This window comes from Gopherus flavomarginatus, chromosome 6, assembly GCF_025201925.1.
Source record: "Gopherus flavomarginatus isolate rGopFla2 chromosome 6, rGopFla2.mat.asm, whole genome shotgun sequence".
NCBI classification, from domain to species: domain Eukaryota; kingdom Metazoa; phylum Chordata; order Testudines; family Testudinidae; genus Gopherus; species Gopherus flavomarginatus.
Window position 1 is genome coordinate 3,948,809 of NC_066622.1, and position 21,454 is coordinate 3,970,262.

The window sequence follows — 21,454 nt, forward strand, 5'->3', positions numbered from 1 at the left end:
CTAGGGGTCCTGACGTTTGTCTGCGACCATCTCAGCCGCGCCGTCTGCCAAAGCCCTGTCTCTGGCTAGGCACAGAATACGGCAGTGTGGCCGGGGACGGAAAGGCCTGCATTTGATCGCTGGCGTATGCACGCTGAGAGAGCGCATTAGGACCCTATTGTCCTTCAGGCTTTGCAGCCTGGGGCTGTCTTCGCCGCGAAGAGGCCTTTATCATCAAATGGTAAGTCCTGAATGGCATACTGCAGCTCCGGCTGGAGGTTTGAAACCTGAAGCCATGAGATGCGCCTCATGGCAACACCCGAGGCCAGAGTCCTGGCTGCTGAGTCTGCTGCGTCCAACAAGGCCTGGAGGGACGCTCTGTGCACCTTTTTCCCTTCCTCCAAGAGGGCAGCGAACTCTTGGCAGGAGTTTTGAGGGAGAAACTCCATAAACTAAACTACCGCCACCCAGGTATTATAATTATAGCAGCTAAGCAAGGCTTGTTGCTTTGCCACCCAGAGCTGTAAGGCCTCTGCAAAATACACCTGGCGGCTGAGTAGGTTCATTCGCCTAGCCTCCTTCGATTTCAGGGCTGGCACCTGCTGGCCATGCCATTCCCTCTCCTTAACGGACTGAACGACTAGTGAGCAGAGAGGAGGACGGACAGACAAGTAGTCGTACCCCTTAGAGGGCACCATACTGGGTCCTCTACCTCCGGGACCTCCTCCACCTGGAGGTCCATATGGCATGGTACCCTCCTTAGGAGGTCCTGATGGGCTCTCAGGTTGTTGGTGGGCACATCAGAATCGCGGTCCTGAGCATAAGATCTGCCTGCGTGGGATGACACGAATGCGTGTCTGGATGGCCATGGAGGTGCTAAAAAGCATGGGCACAGTCTCTGACTCTATCGGACCTTGCCAAACTCGGCACCGAGGACCGGTACCGGGAGGCGTACCAGTACCTGGAACGAGATCCAGACCTGCAACCAGAGCGGTGCCGGGAGGTCGACCGAGATCTCGAGGCTTGAGGTCGGGAAAGGCTACGGGAGTCACGTTACCTGTAGCGGTGCCGGGAGTTGGAACGGTGCCGATAGTAGCGGGTCGTCGAATGGGATACCAACCGGTGCGGCGAGTGCGACTGGTACCGAGAACAGCACCGGGACTGCAAGTGGTGTCGGGTGTGCCGACGGAACCTGGAGCGTCTGTGGGACCGTGATCAAGAAAGGTGCCGCTCTGCTGTGCCGACAGAGGGTGGTCATATCAAGGGAGGCTTGCCAAGAGACTGTATTACCCGCACCGGCGGTGCCGGGGGTTCAGGCAGCATCGACTCTGTCATGGCAATGAGACCCCTCACCACTGGGAATGTCTCTAGGCTCAACCACAGTGCATACTGGGGAGCTGTCAGGCACCGGATTCGACGGCCCTCGTGGGACCGGGATCGACGGTGCCGACGTCGTCGGTGCCTCAGCAGGTGTCGGTGCCGGGCGATCCGACTTAGACGAGCTCTCTGGCTGCGGTGCAGTTGGCACGGAAGCAGCAGGAGCAGGGAGCTCAACCACAGCGTGCGCCGGGGCAGGGCCGTCCTTAGGATTTATGGGGCCCTAGGCAGTATTATTAAACTGGTGCCCATATGCCGGACGGCAGCCCAAGCTCACAGCCTGGTGGGGGAGGGGGAGGAGGGACTTGACAGCAAAGGATAATGAGATGCCCAGCCTGCCTCATGGTGGCGGAGAGTCACAGTTCCCCGCAGAGACTTCCATGCACTCTCCCTCATGCAGAATGGACATGAAGAAAGTACCTAATTAAAAGCACTAAAATTTGGGAATAAAAAATGTCAGTCACAGGTTTTTTGATATGCCCTGAAGTTTGTCAGAGATTTATTTGCAAAAACTTCATAGTAAGGGTGAGTCAGCTGTCCTGCTGAATACAACATTACATATAATGGAATACATGATGCAGCTCTTCTCTGTTTACATTTTCTTCATCAGTATTTCTAAGTTGAATTTATATTTTAAATGTACTCAAATCTTAAGTCAGCATTCCAGATTACTACATATTTAACTCACTGAAACAAAGACATTCTTTTAAATTAATCAGAGAGGTTTAGTGTGTTCATAACAATGTTCATTGCTTTTAGAAAAAGGGAACAGTAATTTACTTTGTGTGATCTCCATAACAAGAGATATGGTTATGAAATTTCACCAACTTTAAAAAAATATGTTTCCAAAGATTTTAGGTATAACAAGGATTTTGTCTTACTAAGGTACTGATTTTGCTGGAGGGTTCTTTTAAAACTAGTTTGTCGGATAGTCAGAAGTAAAGAAAGGGAACTCTTTGTCCAGCTATCTGGAAGGGAAGGACTGTTGTCCCTTTAAGGGCTCTCTTCACTGGGGAGTGGGGGGAGAGGTGGTGAAGGGATGGACAGAAAGGACATGAAGACTTGGAAGCACTTTTTTTTTTTTAACTATAGTACTTAAAATGTGTATTTTAGATAAGGGAGGTCTTTTGAAGGATTTATTTAAAAAACTATGTGTGAAGATCCACACATTTAAGGCTAAAGATGATTGTGCATCAAACTCTATGCAAGCATTTTTTAGAAATGTGATTTTATAATCTTTACTAGCTCACTAATGAAATATTTTTAAAGCAAATTTTAAACTAAGGTCCTGTAGACTGACATGGTCTGTGTAATTACTACATTAATGCACAACTGTTTTTGTCAGTAAAGTCAGAAACTGACAGTATAAAAATTTATTTGGACATAAGCTTTCGTGGACATCTGATGAAATGGGTTCTAGTCCACAAAAGCTTATGCCCAAATAATTTGTTAGTCTTTGAGGTGACACAAGGACTCGTCCTTGTTTTTGCTGATACAGACTAACAGGACTACCACTCTGAAACCTGTCAGTATATACCTTGGGGTTGGCAAATGCCTGTTAAATGGCTTTATTACCCCTTGAATGTCTCTTTAACAGTTTCAATGTTGTGCTAATAGGTCTGGCAGGCTGGAGGTTTTTTCACTTTTAACTACTAGATTCCCTCTCAAGGAAGACTCACCAGGCTAGAGCAGCCATCTGTGGGAGCCTGCAGGAAGGGTCAAAACAGGGATAGGAAAACAGGAGGGTGGACACTAAGACCCAGTGGTGCCCCAAATTTTCAGGTGCCCTACGCAGCTGCCTATGTTGCCTATACCTAAGGAAGGCCCTGCGCCGGGGAGCCGTCAGGCACTGGATTCGACGGCCCTCGTGGGACCGGGATCGACGGTGCCGACGTCGTCGGTGCCTCGGCAGGTGTCGGTGCCAGGCGATCTGACTTAGACGAGCTCTCTGGCTGTGGTGCAGGTGGCACGGAAGCAGCAAGAGCAGTAAGCTCAACCACGGCGCGTGCTAGGGAGCTGTCAGGCACTGGATTCGACGGCCCCGTGGGACTGGAATCGATGGTGCCGACGTCGTCGGTGTCTCTGCAGGTGTCGGTGCCGGGCAATCCGACTCAGACGAGCTCTCTGGCTGTGGTGCAGGTGGCACAGAAGCAGCAGGAGCAGGGAACTCAACCACGGCCCGTGCCGGGGAGCTGTTAGGCACCAGCAGGAGTCGTAGGCTTTCTCGACCTCGGAGAGAGGGAGCGGTGCCGAGTCGACTTCAGTGCCAGCGACAGCCGGTGCCGAAAGGCCTTGGCAGTACCGGCGGGGTCCGGTGCCGAGGAGGCGCTTCTGCCCGCCGCTTTATCATCGCTCGGTGCCAAAGGCGGGGGGTAAGTGAAAGTCCCGCTCCTTTTTGTTCTCGACTTAAAAGCCTTGCAAATGGGGCACTTAGCTATCAAGTGTGATTCCTCGAGGCACTTCAAACAGGAGTCGTGTGGATCTCCCGTCGGTATTGGCTTCTGGCAGGCCGAGCCCGTTTTAAAACCCGGTGAGCCGGGCATGGGCTCCGGCACCGGGTGCGGGGAAGGGGCTACTTCCCAAACCCCGCTAACTATTACTAAACTAACTATGTTAGTAAAGAAAAAACGTATAACTATACAAATATATATATAAAAGGATTATAACTACATAACTATATGCGTGAGAACTACGAGTAGCTAGGGAAGTGGAGGTCAGCTAAGCGGCGCTCCACTGTTCCAACGACTGACACGGGTGGTAAGAAGGAACTGAAGGGTGGCTGGGTCAGCAGGGGTATATATCCGGTGCTATAGCGGCGCCACTCCAGGGGGTGCCCAGCTGACCCACTGAGTGTTGCTAGGGTAAAAATCTTCCGACGAACATGCATGCGGCACACGCACACCTAACTGGAACAGATATGAGCAAGCACTCGAAGAAGAACTTCACTATCTGGAAAAATAATGGAACTAATAAATAATCAATCAATTTGTAAGCACCTAGAAGAAAATAAGGTGATATATAACAGTCAACACGGAATTATCAAGAACAAAGCATGTCAAACCAACCTAATAGCTTCCTTTGATAGGGTGACAATACTTATGGATGGGGGAAGTAGTAGATGTGTTACATCTTGACTTTAGTAAGGCTTTTAATACTGTCTTACATGACATACTCAGAAACAAACTAAAGAAATATAGCCTAGAGAAATCTACTATAAGGTGGGTGTACAACTGGTTGGAAAAGAATTCTCAGAGAGTAGGTATCAATGCTTCACAATCAAGCTCAAAGAGCATAACGAGTGGGGCTCTGCAAGGACTGTCCTGGTCTGGTCCTATTTAATATCTTCACAAATGATTGAGATAATGGCATAGAGAGCACACTTATAAATATGTAGATAACACCAAGCTGGGAAGCGTTGCAAATGCTTTGGAGGACAGGGTTAGAATTCAAAATTATTTTGATAAACTGGAGAAATGGTCTGAAATAAACAAGATGAAATTTATAGAATCATAGAATTTCAGGGTTGGAAGGGACCTCAGGAGGTCACCTAGTCCAACCCCCTGCTCAAAGCAGGACCAATTCCCAACTAAATCATCCCAGCCAGGGCTTTGTCAAGCCTGACCTTAAAAACCTCTAAGGAAGGAGATTCTACCACCTCCCTAGGTAACCCATTCCAGTGCTTCACCATCCTGCTAGTAAAAAAGTTTTTCCTACTATCCAACCTAAACCTCCCCTATTGCAACTTGAGACCATTACTCCTTGTTCTGTCATCAGGTACCACAGAGAACAGTCTAGAACCATCCTCTTTGGAACCCCCTTTCAGGTAGTTGAAAACAGCTATCAAATCCCCCCTCATTCTTCTCTTCTGCAGACTAAATAATCCCAGTTCCCTCAGCCTCTCCTCCAATAAGGACAAATGCAAAGTACTACACTTGGGAAGGAGTAATCAATTGCACAAATTCAAAACAGGAAACAATTGCCTAGGAAAGAGTAGTGGGGAAAGGAACTGGGGATTACAGTGGATCACAAACTAAATATGAGTCAACAGTGTGACACTATTGCAAAAAGGTGAACATCATTCTGCAATGTATTAGCAGGAGTGTTGTAAGCAAGACACAAGAAGTAATTCTTCATTTCTGCTCCGAACCGATAAGGCCTCAAACAGAGCATTGTCCAGTTCTGGGCACCACACTTTGGGAAAGAGGTAGACAAACTGGAGAAAGTCCAGAGAAAAGCAACAAAAATAATTAAAGGTCTAGAAAACATGACCTATAAGGAAAAAATTGAAGAACTGAGTTCGTCAAATCTGGAGAATAGGCAACTAAGGGGGGACCTGATAACAATCTTCAAGTATCAAGTATCAGAGGGGTAGCCGTGTTAATCTGGATCTGCAAAAAGCAACAAACAGTCCTGTGGCACCTTACAGACTAACGGACATATTGGAGCATAAGCATCTGATGAAGTGGGTATTCACCCAAGAAAGCTCATGCTCCAATACTTCTGTTAGTCTATAAGGTGCCACAGGACTCTTTGCTGCTTTTATAACAACAGGTGTAACTCATTTCCAATATGATACAATCTCTTAATTTGAGAGTTTTATACTTTACCAGTGATACTATACAAGAAAAGTCTAAAATCATTTTTTCCAAATATTTAAATTACTCATTTTTTTTACCAGTGTTGTTTTTGCAATTGAGAGCTGCAAAAATATATTTTAACAAGTTACGTACATGTTAACAATTTGTAGCCTAAAATTTAAAATGGAAAAATAAGAGCTTTTGCAGAAAGTTGCTTTAGGAACTTTAAAGAAAAAGCTGTCCAACAATATAATCCATGCCTGCTGTTTGAGCAAGCGGTTGCCACAATTTTAGAAAAAAAAGTAAGTGAACAGAATACATATAAGGATCAGTGAGGGAGATATCTACTGAAACTGAGACATTTAATTCAGGAAAGTAAAGAGTTAACCAGTTTATTGTTGTAAACAAAGGCATTTGGTTAAATGAAAGTTCCATCAAAGCTTAATAACCAAATTCAAGTGAACACAAAGTAAAGGATTATATACTTTCTGTGGTTTCTATAATGGCTAATCTAATGACACTAAATGGAGTGTTATTGTTGATTCCTTTGCCTCTATTTCATAAATTAGATAAAGCAAACTGACAGTTACAGTACTTGGGAATTTTATTCTACTAAGTGATTTTAAAGGCACGACTTGAATGACTACGGATTCATATTTCTTTTACTTTTAAGGGAAAAAATAATTTAATTAAATAATTGTACACAACACAATGTATGTCTAAACAAATCACAATGTAAGAGTTCAAGTGAAATGAATCATTGTCATGGATAGAGAAGCACTCAAGCCAGTGGGATATAAAATAAGGGTAACACACAAGGCCACTCCCTAGCCTCATTCTATTCATGGAACTCTCAAGAGCTCTGTGCATAAATGATGGCATGACCAAGAGTGCAGAATTCACTGCTGTACAATTTGAGTAGCACATTTCTAAATCTTCATAAAAGTTCACTCTTTTCTACTACTAAGAGTTTGGCAATCACTCAGTGAAGAACATAAACAGCCAGCATCCCTGGCCTCTCCTGGACTACAAGACACATCAACTTGAGTTGTCTAAAGACAAAGTTAATAGTATATCTCTTAATTTAGTAACTGCATAGATAAAGCCCTTCTCTACATATGAGCTCTTTGTATAATCAAGGGGCTTTTCTCCAGCACTTGCAGTGTCTTCACTAACCACTGAGTTTATTAAATGAGGGTTACACTTCCTAGAAATGGGAGGGAAATGTCTATCAGCTTTTAGAGATGTATTTGCCCTAACAATGATAGTGGGGTTTTTTCAATTATGTTGATAGCCTAGGAAGGAAAAAATCTCTTTCCCAATTTCATTCACATCATAAGAATCTGCAAGTTGTTCCATATGACAGATGAGCAATGTGAGCTAAAGCAACATGTTCCGCCTGTCATCGTCCAAGAACCTACAGCAATGAGAGATATCTATGAAGACACTACTATAGTAGAACAGGGTCAAACATATGGTCACTTTAAAACAGAAAGTAAACTACTACTTCTACTTCAGAAATTTGATTCAGCGGCACTCCAAAAACCATTAGATACTATTGTGATTGTGACAATATTAGAAGCATCTACTTGTGAGCACAAAGGTACCATTAAAGGTTTACAGGAATCTCCAGATGATTGTCAAAAAATGTAGATTTCCACCACAGATATCAAGTTCTTTATGCCCAGAACAATTTAATGTGTTGTACCATCAGATCTGTTCTTTACTTTTTGAAGTAATACTCTCATTTTGGCTGATTCCCCACAGGTAACAATAAAAGTTATTACACAGGTCTACAATTCACAAGAAACGTTATAAAAATAAAGTAGCAAATACAAATTCATTCCTACAATTACTCATTTGTTTTTATTTTACAACAAAAAGATTCCTCTATAGTTCACTGTTTCATATGGAAGTAATTCCCTATTACTCAGTTACTTTTTATTGTATTACAATGGAATATGAATGTGACTGATTTATTATAATATATACAAAAACATAAGAGACTGATTGTATTACAAAATATACAGAAACAAAGCTGATAAAATTTACTTGAAAAAAATCCAGTTAATCCAGTCTGCATCAGTTAATCTCAGAGGCTGTGTTTCCATTATGTTATGACTGAGTGTACATTTCTACCCCATACAATAATACTAGTGTGCATTTGTTCATAATACAAGTAATTTGGGGCAAGAAGTAGACAACTGTGACTTTTATGATGCTACATGATAGTTCTAAATTAAGTCTCTAACAGTAAACATTAATATGAAGATGGTCCTTACCCTGCTCTAAAATTTGATCATGAAAATAGCTATTTATCCATGCACAAAATTGCTTTTGCTTATCAAAATCAAATTCAACTGTCTTGAAGTGTACACTTACTATAACATTTTCATCCATTAGCGTTCCTCTACTCTGAAACTGATAAAATTGCATATGTTCATGACATACACTGGGAATTTCCTTCTAAGTGTCTAAAGGCCTAGTTTGGCTACCATTCAGAAGGTGAAGTTTAGGGTTCCTCCTCACTTAAGTTCTACATAGCTAATGGCAAGTGTAACCACATCTCAGGTCTCCCCTTCTTACTGGTATATCAGTTCAAATTAACCCTCTGACCAAACCAAAACAACCCCCAGTCTAGGAGGAAATAAATTCCAATAATAAATTTTCACCCCTGGGTGCAAGGACTCACCATCTGGTTCCATGGATTCCAAGAAGCACACAAAACAAATTAATCTTGCCCTCCCTGGAGTCCTGCTGCAACCTATTTCTAGGCCTCCTTCCATGCACCTTTCATTGCCTCTCTCAGGATCCTTCCTCAGCTTCCTGGCAGCTGGCATCCCACTGCCAAGGTCTCACCTCCTCACTAAAAGAGTCCATTAATACCTTCAGCTCCCTCCAGGTCTCTGGCTTTCCAAACCAAACATCACTCCTTCCTCCGGGTACCTCTCCAGCCCATTAGTTGTCCCCTAAGGCCACAATAGCCTCCTGGCCCTTGGCAGATGCTGTTCCTTTCAGGTCTCTCCCTGTTCTGAGAGAAAGTTACTTTGAAACCTGGCATGCCTCACTTCTATCCTACAGTCCCCAATATAGCACCTTCTTGGAACAGTAACTCTCAGAATCCTTCCATTCTGGGCCAGAAGTTGGAACACAAGTGTGCTAGATCTAAGTCTGCTCTGAAAAAGGCAGCACCTTGTGTCACCGAGATTAGTGGAAACTTAGAATTTCTGGTATTAGTAAAATCTGACAAAGTGGGTATTCACCCACGAAAGCTCATGCTCCAAAACGTCTGTTAGTCTATAAGGTGCCACAGGATTCTTTGCTGCTTTTACAGATCCAGACTAACATGGCTACCCCTCTGATATATTAAAAACAAGATTGTCATCATGTGTCAAAATATACCACGCAAATATCCTTAAATCAAACTTTAATAAGTTCTCAGATAGCATTTTGCTTACTTTCCCTTCTCTCTTCCTTTACTGTTCTTTGCATCTTTCACCATTTGTTCCTTTCTTATTCAACTACTTCTCTTCCCCAAACATACTGGTCTCAATATTCTAGTCTCATCTAATCTCTCCCCTTCCTTCCTCTCCCACACAGATATTAACATCTATTCACCTACCCACTCACACAAATATCCACCCCCTTCACACACATCCATTCACTCATAGTCAGACAGAGAGTGAAGTTGCAGACATATAACCTAAAATATATATTAGGTATATCTCATAAACCTGGAAGGAACCCTGAAAGGTCATCAAGTCCAGCCCCTGCCTTCACTGGCAGGACCAAGTACTGATTTTGCCCCAGATCCCTAAGTGGCCCCCTCAAGGATTGAACTCGCAACCCTGGGTTTAGCAGGCCAATGCTCAAACCACTGTCTGTGCCAGTGACCAGGTGAGAAACTAACCCAGGGTGCTTTCCCTGGACTTCACATGGAGGCTAGTCAGGGTCTGAAAACTATTTAGTCCAATGGCCAAGCCTAAATCACAGCTGTTGCAAAGACCTCAAATTATCTCCCTCCTGGCCAGAGTGTTGGTGATGAGTCTCTGGATGCATCTGGTTTTGAGTCCTCTGCTTCTGAGGAATAATTTCAGTGTTTGTTTGCCATGTTCATAGCTCTGAATAGCAGCAGCGCTGTGAGACTGAGCTGATTCTTCTCACTTCACCGGCTGTCCATCAGGTTGTGAACAGCAGCCACTAAACTGACAAGGGTCTGGACAGTATCCACTTTGCTACTGCAATGCAAACCTAAGAGCTGCAGCAGAGGCACTGGGCTATCCACATATCTAAGCAGACAGCACTACACAGGTTAACATTTCAAATTTGAATTGAATGTTATCTTTGCAAACATGAAGGACTAAAAGCTTCTACTACCTTTATATACCTTTATAAAAGGAAAGCATGGATTCTGCAAGAGTTGAAAACACTTGCCCAGAAAGCTCCCTATTCACTAAGGCCAAAACCTTGGCCAGAAAGTAGCTTTCACGCCAGGAAAGAAGGCACAAAAGGGGCTTACTGGGAAGCATCGTAAGTACTACTCCATCAGCTATAGAAAGAGTTTTAACATGCCCTGCAGCCACTATTCTCTAACCTCTGATAAATATTTCACTTGCATTACATGTCTTGCTTCTTTGTCTCAAAAAGTGGGAATTCTCAATATTACACCTTTTCAGCAAAATACAGCTGAAAACAGGAGTTCAGAATGGAAGTACCATCTAGCGTGACCAGATGTCCCGATTTTATAGGGACAGTCCCGATTTTTGAGTCTTTTTCTTATATAGGCTCCTATTACCCCGTCCCAATTTTTCACATTTGCTGTCTGGTCACCCTACCACCATCTCAATCATGACACAACACTGACAACTCTTTCCCAAATTGTTTGCAAGAATACCTTTTGATGCTATCTACAGGGCTGCGGTCACAGTTGGTAGGCTCACAATACAAAAATAGTAACTATATGGATTTCATTATCCCAAGGAGAGTTGTAAATAAGAGTATAAAGTATTTTAAATACTAAAAAAACCTATTAAATTTAATAAGCTCCATGGCAACATCTGTCCCTTGCTGTTCTGTTAGATAACCAAGGTTTTAGTTGTCTCGCTAAATTTGTGCTGATTCACTCTCCCAACATGCAGCCAAACTAAATAAATAAATAAATAAATAAAATAATTTTTGAAAAAGGAATTCAGTTTTCATTTAAGCATATATAACTAAATACTTCCAAATATTAAAAAACCTGTCAGACCCTACTCAAAAGACAAAAATCTAATACACTTGCTTTTGAAGAAGTATTTAGTATAATCTACTTAACTAAAGTTCTCATTTGTCACAGATAATCATGAAAAATGTGCAATTTTTAGTAGTAGTTAGATTCAATAATCCCTCAATCAAGATTTTTAAATATTAAAAGGTAATTTCTCTCTGAATCACTAATGGAATTATGCATGTATATCCTATACTCAATTATTTCATATATACACACACACCTTTACCTCGATATAACACTGCTCTCGGGAGCCAAAACATCTTACCAGATCATAGGTGAAACCGCGTTATAGCGAACTTGATTTGATCCACCAGAGCGCTGCTTTATCGTGTTATATCTGAATTCATGTTATATCAGGTGGCAGAGGTGTAGTACATTCTGATGTACTACATGTATTATATGGTATTGTTTTGTTTGCATTATGTAATTGGCTTTCTTTATAGTTTACTATAACAAATAATCTATCGTGGAAAATATTCAATACCCTAAGTGAACTATGAGTAAAAGAGAGACATGTTTTTGTGTAATTAAAATCTTGTCCATTACATAATTCTTAAAAATATAATTGTTGTTTACTTGCATTGATTTTTAAATATTTCTTTGATCTCACACATTAATATTCATTAGTCTTCTGATGTTGGACTAATGAGAATCCTAAGTGTTTACGAGAAGCCATTTAAACACTACATTACAAGATATTTTTTCTGATTCATATCTCTCTCTTCAGTATTAGCAACAATTTACTGTTATATCTGCATTCTTTAGCATTTTCTTTGAACTTCACAAAGTTATATTATACACACTGTAAAAAAAGTGAACACTTGAAGCTTAACAAAGCTCAAAAAGTAATAGCAAATTTTTTTAAGTACATCAGAAGCAAGACCAGTGGGGCCAATGGACGATCTGGATGCTAAAGGAGCACTCAAGGATGAGAAGGTCATTGCAGAGAAACTAAATGAATTCTTTGCTTTGGTCTTCATGGCTGAGAATGTGAGGAAGATTCCCAAACCTGAGCCATTCTTTTCAGGTGAAAAATCTGAAGAACTGTCCCAGGCTGAGCTGTCAGTAGAGCAGGTATGGAACAAACTGATAAACTAAACAGTAGTAAATCACCAGGACCAGATGGTATTCACCCGAGTTCTGAAGGAACTCAAATATGGAAATTGCAGGACTACGAACTGTGGTACTTCCGTACCAGATGACTGGAGGATAGCTAATGTGACATAATTTTTTAAGAGAGGCTCCAGAAGCAATCTAGCAACTACAGGCCAGTAAGCCTAACTTCAGTACCAGGGCTGCCGGGGGGGGAGGGCAAGAGGGGCAATTTGCCCCAGGCCCCACAGGGGCGCCCACAAGAGTTTTTCGGGGCCCCTGGAATGGGGTCTTTCACTTGCTCTGGGAGCCCCAGCAAACTCTCGTGGAGCCCAGGCCCCCGGAGTGTCTTCCGCTCTGGGTCATCGTCGGCAATTCGGCGGCAGGGGATCCTTTCACTCCGGGACTTGCCGCCAAAGTGCCCTGAAAAGCCATGGCAGGGGGTCCTTTTGGCACTTTGGCAGTGGGTCCCGGGGCGGGTCTTCGGCGGCAATTTGGTGGCGGGTGGTCCTTCCGCTCTGGAACCTGCCGCCTAAGTGCCAGGTCTTCGGCGGCAATTCAGCGGAGGGGGCCCCCGCCACCAAAGACACCAGGCCCCCTGAATCCTCTGGGCGGCTCTGTTCAGTATCAGGCAAACTGGATGAAACTATAGTAAAGAACAGAATTATCAGACATATAGATGAACATGATTTGTTGGGAAAGAGTCAACATGTTTTTTTGTAAAGGGAAATCATGTCTCATAATCTACTAGAATTCTATGAGGAGGTCAACAAACATATGGACAAGAGTGATCCAGTGGATATAGTGTACTTAGCTTTTCAGAAAGCTTTTTTCAAAGTCACTCACCAAAGGGTCTTAAGCAAAGTAAGCTGGCATGGGCTAAGAGGGAAGGTTTTCTCATGGATCAATAACTGGTTAGAAGATAGGGAACAAAGGGTAGGAATAAATGGCCAATTTTCAGAATGAAAAGAGTTAAGTAGTGGTGTCCCTCACAGGTCTATACTTGGACCAGTACTGTTCAAAATATTCATAAATTATATGGAAAAAGGTGTAAACAGTGAGGTGGCCAAGTTTGCAGATGACACAAAATTACTCAAGATAGTTAAGTCCAAAGCAGACTGCAAAGACTTACAATGGTATCTCACAAAACCGGGTGACTGGGCAACAAAATGGAGGATGAAATTCAATAATCCCAACTATACATACAAAATGATGAGGTCTAAATTACATGTTAGCACTCAAGAAAGAGATCTTAGAATCACAGAATGTTGGGAATAATTAGGAAAGGACTAAAAAGACAGAAAATATCATATTGCTTCTATATAAATCCATAGTACTCCCACATCTTGAATACTGCATGCAAATCTGGTAGCCCCATCTCAAAAAAGATATAGTGAAATTGGAAAAGGTACCGGAAAGGGCAACAAAAGCTATTAGGATATGGAACAGCTTTCATATGAGGAGAGAGAAATAAGACTGGGACTTTTCAGCTTGGAAAAGAGATAACAAATGGGGGATTTGATAGAGGTTTATAAAATCATGACGGCTGTGGAAAAAGTAAATAAGGAGGTGTTATTTAATCCTTCTCATAACACAAGAACTAGGGGTCATCAAATGAAATTAATAGGCAGCAGGTTTAAAACAAACAAAAGTAACTATTTCTTCACACAATACACAGCCAAGCTGTGAAACTCTTTGCCAGAGGATGTTGTGAAGGCCAAGACTAGAACAGGGTTCAAAAAAAGAAATAAATTCATGGAGGATAGGACCATCAACAGCCATTAGCCAGGATTGGCAGGGATGGTGTTCCTAGCCTCTAACTGCCAGAAGCTGGGAATGGGTGACAGAAGATGGATTACTGTTTTGTTCATTCCCTCTGAAACACCTAGCATTGGCCACTGTTGGAAGACAGGATACTGGGCTAGATGAACCTTTGGTGTGACCCAGTATGGTCATTCTTATATTTTTAATGCCATCACTTCCCAGAAATGGGAAACACTGTTGGGGTAAAATGACAGTGCTGTGTGTGTGGAATTTAGGGACAATCAGATGCACCAGACACTCAATCTTCTGACTGTGTAGAAGCAGTGTTGTTGCGCTCTTAGATTATAGGGTAACATTGTTATTTATATTTTTTCTCATTTCCTCCATATCAATACAGAACGTTGAGAATAAGACAAGTGTTCTGTTTCCTTCTTTATTAAAGATGTACTACTCTATTCCTGTCTGTACTCTCCCTCTGCATATGCATATATATTACACAATACGTTTATTAAGTGACTAGTCAAGTTATTTTCTAAAACAGTGTAGTATTTCTCTTGGCTCCATCATTCTATAAGACACTAACCAACTCCTTCTTAATCTGAGTATTCAAAAGACTTGAGCTGTGTGCAAGCCTGTGTGGTGCATAATGAAAAAGACATAGGACTGGATGTACTGTGAAATAATAGGTAACTATGTTCCTGTTAAATTAATGTCTACCAAACTCAAACTGTAGGTTGACTTCTACTCCAATTAGGGTTTTGCCACTGGTGTCAACAGAAGCAGGATCAAGCCCAAAATGTAAGTAATAATTTTTAAAAAATCCAACCCTTCTCCATTATGGATTAAAAAGAACCTTGCAAGCATGAACTGAATCTTAGTCAATCAAGTGTTATCTTTCTGAGCCTGCAGAAAGACAGCTCTAGTGTCCCTGCTGATAACTTTGCCAAGCAACAGCACTGTATATTTTAAAAGACCCAGCTCAGTTTCACTACTACTGTTCTAAAACCTGTGTGATTCACATCAGTTTCATACTGCTACTGTTGCATAGAAAAGCAACGAACAGCAACACAAGGTAGGAGCTATGGGATAAAAGGGCCCAAGCAACTAAAGCAGAGGGAAGGGTTGAGTAGCAGAGACCTTCTCCATTGAGAAGAGATGGCAAAAAGAAGGCTCCTGCTCCTAGCTAGCGGGTGAGGTGAAGCTTCAGAATAACCACCAACCAATATGAAAGATGGAGATGTGATGCATAGTCAGCACCTTGGCAGAAGTCCCAGAAGCAAATGTGGAAGAGGGCTGGGCTTTACCGCAGGCTCTCCAACCAACTACTCTTGCGACGATCTTTTACTTACAGCTCTGGCAAGCAGGTTTAATACTCCAGCTAGAAATACCTGCATTCTGTGCTTCTCCATTTTTTACCGTAGAAAGAGTTGCAGTTCCATAGGTGCTGACTCTGTGGGTGCTCCAGGGGTAGAGCACCCATGAGGAAAAATGGTGGGGGCTGAGCACCCACCATCAGTCTCCCATCAGCTCCCCCTCTCCCAACCCCCTCCTGCCCACCAGTGGGCCCCGCAAATCAGCGTCTTCCCCTCCCTCCCCGTGCCTCCCGCCTGCTGCTATCAGCCATTTTGCACATACAGGAGTGAGGGGAGGAGCGAGGACGTAACGCACTCAGGGGAGGGGGCAGGAAGAGGCGGGTGGGGGTGGAGTGGGGGGCAGAAAGAGGCGGGATGGGGTTGTGGCACTGCAGGAAGGGGTGGAGTGGGGGCAGGGCCTGGGGCAGAGCCAGGGGTCGAGCACCCCCCGGCACAATGAAAAGTCGGCGCCTGTGTGTAGTTCCTTAGGTGAAACTAAATATTCTCTTTCCTATAAACAGAAGCCAGAATAATTATCTAATTTTGACATCATTGCAAAAAATGTTCAACCGCCTCATAAAATGTGCATTAAAAAACATTACCTTTCGATAAGTTCTTTATTTTATGCACATTCAGCTAGTACAGTCTCACATCCTGACTCATTCAGATTTCATCTCCCATCAGACAAAGCTCAAGGGAAAAGATGTAATGTCAAAATGGTTTTGGTCTATGACAGAGAAAAACTGGCTGATTAGTTTCAACAACAGATAACAGTTCTCAAAGTTAATGTAAACTTTACAAAATGTATTAATGTTCAGCTAAGGAGCCATTCCTATTGTCTTAAGAGTCTCTCTTCATTTCTATGACTTGTTTTTATCATTTAAAAAAATAATCCATGCCAATGTGATCTCTACCACTCTGTAATGCCAGAACAATGTCTATGCACTGTAAAAAGCCTGATGTGATTGTCATTGTTTTTAAACACAAAAATGCAGTTTTCTTCCTCCTCCTCCTCAGATCTCCAGAAATACGTATGTAATAGAGGCCCAGTTTCTTGCCAATTGTTATTAGTTTTGTTACTGAAAACTGTAATTAGACATGCTTCAGTGACTCATACATGAATCCTTTTGTGATTATTATTCCTCCTGAATGTTGATGAACATGACTGTTACAAATTCTAAGGGATTTATTTTCTTTACACCTTATTAAACTACACATGACACAAGCCAGTTAAATATTGTCCACCTTCCAAATAAACTATTTTACCTAGAAAAATGTAAATCTACAATATGTAGGAAATAATACCGAAAAATAAGTGAATCCAACATTGCTTCCTTTGTGTTTCCACTATATATAATTTAAAATAAATAAAAACATGACACTATGAATGCAATTTTAGTACAGATCAGAGCTCACTGTTTTAAGTAAATTTCATCAGAGAAGTTTCACTGAGAAAAACAAACCAGTAAACAAAAGTTATTTTCATTAGTAGGAAGGGAAACTAATAAGGGTTAAGAAAACCTTACTTCTTTAAATTCCAAAAAACAACTCCTCTCCTGACCTTTAGAGAGCTCACGATTTGTATGTATGCAGAATAAAATAATTTCAAAGCAAATTCACTCAATGCAGCCAAACTTTGAAATGGCAGATAATTTTAATCAGATTTGTCCACTGTTAATCTGTTTTTGCCAATGCCTAGCCACAATTTAAATATCATAAAGAGAAGCATGGCAGAACTGTTTAAGAAAAAATCTACAACACTACAATAAAAGCATCTTGAAATATTTTCAGAGACAGTCCAGAGGTCAGAGTCCCGGGTGCAAGAGCAAATTCTCCATCTCCCCAGGCATGTGGTAAAGGTCATGCAATTGGGCTTCAGAGAGAGGGTGATGACTGACAAGCTCACTTCTGTCAGTTCAGTAACGGAGCAGAGACTGGCCTCAGAGGAAGCTGTTCTCTCTCCCTTGCAGCAAGAAGATTAACATTAAAACTGTGTGTATTTGGACAGCTGCAAAGTGTAGTCAGCAGCTCATTCCACAATGAAACCACATTGAGACTTTCTGTTGCAATGCTAGACACTACAGTCTGTGTTTGTCTGTCTGCGAGTTACAGAGCTAAGAAGAAATAACACAATGTCTCAATCAGACCACCTACAAGTAGTTTTGAATGGTAAAAATGCTGGTTGCAAAGGTGAGAATAAGGAGGCTCAAAAGCAAGTATGAGCTAGTCTTAGCTGCAATCAACTACCATAGAAAGAATGTACCCTCAGGTTTGGGAAGACAGAGGGGTACTCCACAAAAATTAAGCATTATCTTTGGCAATGAGCATCAGCAGACAACTTTTCAACCACTCAGATTAAATGCCAAAACAAAATTGATTACCTAGAATAAACTTCTTTTATATCTGGACAACATGTCTTAGTGCTTGTTTTTCAAAGCAAAGTGCAAACAGTAAATTCCCACATTATTGGTATTATTGATATTCCATAACAAGACATAAAAAGGAAGGAAATAATGTGGAAAGTGACAAGATCTCCATCTGAGAGATTCAGAAAGTATGTGCTCCCTTCATTATTTAAGACCTTTCAGCTATGGTGAGAATGAGGCTCTAATATACCTGAAAATGTTAGCAAGGTGGGCAGAGGGTAAAATACAATTAACTAACCAATGGCAACTTTAAAGCACTGGTAATACTCAATGGGGGTGACCTGGATTCTTGTATGAAAAACAGGAACGTGGCTGAAGCAATGATGCCTCAGTATGAATGCATGTGTCTGTACTGGGCTAACCTCTAGATATTTTTTGGTCTATGATTGACTGAAAGTACTCTTTTGTCAAATAATGCACTTTAATCTGAGAACATTAGTTCAAATGATTTCTAGATTAAATGGTTCTAAACCTATAACTTATTTGCCTCTACAATACATAAGAGATTAATTCTACAGAACCACTTATCCCTTCAGAATAGCCTTGAGGAAAGCATAAAAGTAATCATTTAAACTACATAAAGTTGTAGCTATATATTTCTCACAAAATTCAATTTTATATATTGTATGTTTCCTTCAGCTAGCAATTTTCAATAGTGTGTAATTTTTATTTTTAGAACTACTGTAGTTTGGCCCAATTTAAATCATGAAGCAGGATGAAATAAAGAGATTTTACAAAACATTCAGCCAATTACAGTATAAAAGGAAGATAGATGAAAGCCCTTATTTTCTACACTGTACCCTTACCTGTCCTACATTTGATCTTAAAATACAAAATCTTTCTTCATTCATTCTTGCCTTTAAGATGGTACCAAAGAAAACCTGTAAAAGGGTATTTCTATAAACAGGTTCAATAGAAGGAAAGTAGATGTGTCTCTGTACTCCACTAGCAACTTCTATGAATGGTGTGGAGAAAGTGAATAAGGAAGTATTATTTACTCCTTCACATGACATAAGAACCGGACTCAACAGGCAGCAGGGTTGAACACATACAAAAGGACATACTTCTTCACACACCACAGAGTCAACCTGTGGAACTGGTTGCCAGTGGATGCTGTGAAGGCCAAAACTATGACTGGGTTCAAAAAAGAATTAGATAAATTTATGAATCATAGAATCATAGAATTTCAGGGTTGGAAGAGACCTCAGGAGGTCATCTAGTGCAATCCCCCGCTCAAAGCAGGACCAAGCCCCAGACAGATTTTTGCCCCTGAACCCTAACTGGCACCCTCAAGGATTGAACTCAGAACCCTGGGTTTAGCAGGCCAATGCTAAACCACTGAGCTATAGCCACCCCCTATTAGCCAAAAATGGTCAGCGATGCAACCCCATGCTCTGGATATCCCTAGCCTCTGACTGACCACTTGATAATTGCCCTGTTCTGTTCATTCCCTCTAAACTATCTGCCATGAGCCACTGTCTGAAGACAGGACACTGGGATAAATGGACCATTGATGTGATCCAGTATGGCCATTTTTATGTTCTATTGACATCAATGGTTGCTGAGTGTGTGTATCTGAAGTTAGAATTTGGCCACTTGATCTACGCAGGCCTTGTGAAATGATGTAACAGGTAATGATCATCTCCACACTGTGACAAACAGAGGCTAGGGACATCATTCCTTACCCAACCTGGCTAATAGCCATTAATAGACTTAACCTCCATGAATTTATCTAGTTCTCTTTTAAACCCTGTTATAGTCCTAGCCTTCACAACTTCCTCAAGCAAGAAGTTCCACAGGTTGACTGTGCATTGTGTGAAGAACTTCCTTTTATTTGTTTTAAATCTGCTGCCCATTAATTTCACTTGGTGGCCCCTACTTCTTATATTATGGGAACAAGTAAATAACTTTTCCTTATTCACTTTCGCCACGCCACTCATGATTTTATATACCTCTATCATAACCTCCCTTAGTAACAGACATATACCTCTATCATATCCCCCCTTAGTAAAAGACAGACAGTAACTGAAGCAAGATCTCCAACACAACAGTGCAGATTACTACCATTAGTTCATTGGCCTATAATTTTTGTCTAGTGAAGGCACAATTAGTTGTAATAATACATACTATTTGTAGTATAGTAGGGTCAAGAGGCCACAAATGGGTAAGTGTCCCATTGTGCTAGTCACTATACTGTCAGATAGTAAAAGACATGCCCCAAAGCACTTACAGTCTTCTGCTCTAATCCTGAATGCACTGATGCATGCGCTTAATTTTAAATATGTGTGTTTGCAAGATTGGGATCTAACATTTCAAAAGACCTTTTGGAATCAACTATGTAAATGCTATGAAAATTTGCTTTCATAAATAACAAAAAATAATCTGTGTGCTGTGACGACCCCTGATTAATAATGTCAGATCAGACTCCCCCTACACAAGATATTGAGATTTTTAAAATAAACAAACAGGAGAGGGTTTTGTTCTCTTGTAATATTTTAGCCTGAAGGGAAAAGCTTCCCAAACCAAACATGCACATGATCATTTCAGGAAAAAAATTCAACTTGAAAACACACAAAATTATGTGGGCCTACCCACAACAGCTCAGAGGGGGATAGCACTTTACTCCTAGTATGGGGAACTATCACTCTTTCCCTCCCCAGACACTTATGAGTTCTCCACTGTAGATTACTCCCGAGCAGTATCCCTAATGGGAGGCTGAAGCTTCAGAGTCAAGTCTATTATGGATGACAATACTGTGAAGCTGCATCTAGCATAGGGAGCAGAGTCCCAGTGATGGCATAGTGTTCTGCAAACGTATGCACAGATGCCCATATGGCTGCTCTAGATTTCCAGGGTGGAGACATCCTTCAAGAAGGCAATCAAAGAGGAAACCAATCTCATGGAGTGTGTATGGATTCCAGGTGGATGTACTACATTCCAAACACCATAGCAGTGTTTGATACAGTTCAAGACCCACTTACAGAGTCTCTGGGCTGATACTGCTGCGCCTTTAGACCTATCTACAATGGAAAGGAAAAGTCTTTGTCGAAGGAATAAGCTCTCAGTCAGTCGTCCACATAGGGGTAAATCACAATCCCTTGAAGCGTAGGTGTATAATAAGAGATTTTGCTTTAGATGTATTGAGATGCTTTGCAGCACCCTGATAGAGGCTTGCAGGAAAAAACATCGGAGGGGATTTAAAACAGCATAAAATTCACATAGTTAAGGTGGTGACAGTATCAAGACACTTTGATTTGCATAAAACAGTAATTAGTTCTAAGATTTAGGCTTTAAATAAGTAGAAATTAATGAAAATTTCAGAAGGTTCCAGCAAGTTAGAGGAAGGAGCTCTGCTATCTAAAAATAGGAATGATATAATAGGAAAGATCTAGAACTATGCTAATATCTGGAAGCTGATTGGCTGAGATGAGCTGACCTTCAGAGAGCAACCAGTATATAAGCCCAACAGCTTGAAGGTGGTGTGTAGTGCATTTGGGGTTCCTGGAAGAACAGAAGCAGCAAGACACACAGGAAAGAAAATGCTGTCTGGAAAGGAAAGGAGGAGGAAAGCAGCAGCTAAAACAGAATTTTCCTGAGAGTAGAAGCAGAACTCTGAGA

The 21,454-nt window shown here is 41.6% G+C and overlaps 1 protein-coding gene across 10 annotated transcripts in view; it reads right to left on the minus strand.

Annotated features, from left to right (window-relative positions):
- FHIT (fragile histidine triad diadenosine triphosphatase) overlaps positions 1-21,454 on the minus strand; it is a 1,116,384-nt gene that overhangs the window by 1,080,934 nt on the left and 13,996 nt on the right. Inside the window, exon 1 of one of the 10 annotated variants that reach the window (XM_050957595.1) lies at positions 16,013-16,131. The exons of the other annotated variants lie outside the window; for them this stretch is intronic. The gene's annotated coding sequence lies outside the window, so the exon portion shown is untranslated. Of the gene's footprint in view, positions 1-16,012; positions 16,132-21,454 lie in introns of those variants that run through there. 10 annotated transcript variants of the gene reach the window in all.